Here is a 2,186-nt window from a genome sequence, read left to right on the forward strand (position 1 = left end):
AAATAAGTTAGTCATACTTATTTGTGTTTCATTGACCGCACCCCCAACCATCTTCTCCTCATATAGACAAATATATTCTTTTTTTACATATTTTGACTCAGAGAGTATTTATTCATGAAGGTCATATAACTCAGAGATTTCCATTTTAGATAAGAAAAGAATATAATGAAGAATTTTTCTACCTCATCTAGGGATTTTGGGAATAATTATCCCTTATGATAGTTAGTATCTTAAAAGTTTGATTATTTATTAATACACACAAATTACTTGTTGTACGAGATTTCCTTAATATATAGAAATAAGTTGTAATTTTTTTTCCATTTTATCAGGATCGCAGAAAACTATTTCATAAAGGAAAGATAAGGAATAGAGTAAGTAACTTGTGTTGAGTGATGGGTACTGTACTCAATGGATCATCTCCAAATTACTGACAAAGTAGTCTAAATAGACTTCTGACTGATAATTTAAGGTATTATTCATGATAGAAACATATCATAGTACAAACTACATTTGTGCCCTAAACTAAAGATAAGGTGCCTCTACTACTATCTTTGCTATAGCTTCTATCAAGGGTTATTACATAAATGATTTTTATAAAAGGAATGTTGTCTAGGTGCAGTCAAAATAACTCAACTAGGAAATAAACTATTTATTATGAGGCAATATTTCACCACACTTTGCAGGGCTTCATCAGGGCTAAAAAAAGATGCTAATATATTCTAAATTTTCTTTTTATAAGTTGATTATATTAAAGTTTTAAATTGTTGAGGTGAAGAAAACTTCCAAATAGAACATAAACAAACATAATATAAACTATTCTACATTTTGCTTGTAAAATGTTTTAAGATATTATCTCACATTCATGCACTATTGTATCCTCATATTTGTCATTTTTAAAATGTTCATTTTGAAATCATGTCATATATACACATTATAACTACATTATTTTTAATATATTTTTTAATAATGTAGTTATAAAGTGTATAGGTGACATGATTTCAAAATGAAAATTGAAAAACTGATAGATATGAGGATACAATAGTGCATCAATACAGGAATTATCCCAAAACGTTGTAAGTAAAACATAAAATAGTTTATATTCTATTTGGAAATCATCTTCACCTCAACAATTTAAAAAATGTTACTAGCATAATTGTAATATAATTAATAAATAAATAATTACTATAAAATATTAATAAATTATTTTACTAAGAAAGGAATCCATAATTACACACAGCATTTTAAAACAAATATTTCATTTTATCAAAGTTTTAAGCAAAGTGGTATTTTAAAATATTCTTTTCTGGATTGTAATATAAGTGATTGTTTTTTTGTTTTTTTTGGAGGAAAAGTATGTTTATCTTTTACTTCACCCCCTCTCCTCTCTCCATTTAGAACAGGTAAAATATCTGATATAAACCTGTCTACTTAACCTATTCTGGATATATACAGCAATCATTCAAAAGAAATTTTTTTTTGTTTTATAATTTTATGCAAATTTTAGATACTATAGGTATCTTTAAATTTACATGATTTTTAATTTACATTTTTGATGATTAAGTATTTAACAAAAAAATTTGATTATTTAAAAAGTGATTAAGACTAAACAATACATTTATTATATTTAAATAGCTTAAGCAAGTAAGGAAAAATAAAATTGATTTTAAAAATCAGAGAAGATATAAAATACCTACCTAATATATTACTTAAACTCTATTTCGGACCATTTTATCATCTTAAGAAAAAATGATTAACAAATTGACCATAAACCGTTAAATGTTATTAAACACTGCCATAATCTCCTATCTCCTGTATATTTTATTATCTATGAATGTGAAATGTGATCCACATAATGATCCACTGCACCCATGGGAGTAACCTACCTCGAATTTTCAATATGTTTATGTGCACTATGCTTGACCCAACAATGGACATAACATGTTTATCCTCACAGAATCTTAGTAAAAATGTTGGGAAGATAAGTGCCAACTTCAGGATCAACTACGATAAAATGAAATAAGTTCAGTGCCAGTGTCCAAAGTGTTACGGTCGCTCTGTGCTCCGAGCTTGTGACGTCATCGTGACGTCTTCCTGACGTACTTTTTGAGAACAAAGGCCTTTGTTGAACTATGTTCCTGACTCATGAAAGACATGCAGGCATTCGTGTCTGATATCATTAAAGAAAT

General features: G+C 27.5%; 1 long non-coding RNA gene across 2 annotated transcripts in view; it reads right to left on the minus strand.

Annotated features, from left to right (window-relative positions):
• LOC136796884 (uncharacterized) overlaps nucleotides 1–1,945 on the minus strand; it is a 207,027-nt gene extending 205,082 nt beyond the window's left edge. For both annotated transcript variants that reach the window (XR_010844664.1, XR_010844666.1), the window contains exon 1: nucleotides 1,884–1,945. This is a non-coding gene — a long non-coding RNA (uncharacterized lncRNA). The remainder of the gene's footprint in view (nucleotides 1–1,883) is intronic.
• Nucleotides 1,946–2,186: the final 241 nt, after the last annotated feature.

This window comes from Halyomorpha halys, unplaced genomic scaffold, assembly GCF_000696795.3.
Source record: "Halyomorpha halys isolate HHAL.00 unplaced genomic scaffold, Hhal_1.1 Scaffold1467.1, whole genome shotgun sequence".
Lineage (NCBI taxonomy): Eukaryota > Metazoa > Arthropoda > Insecta > Hemiptera > Pentatomidae > Halyomorpha > Halyomorpha halys.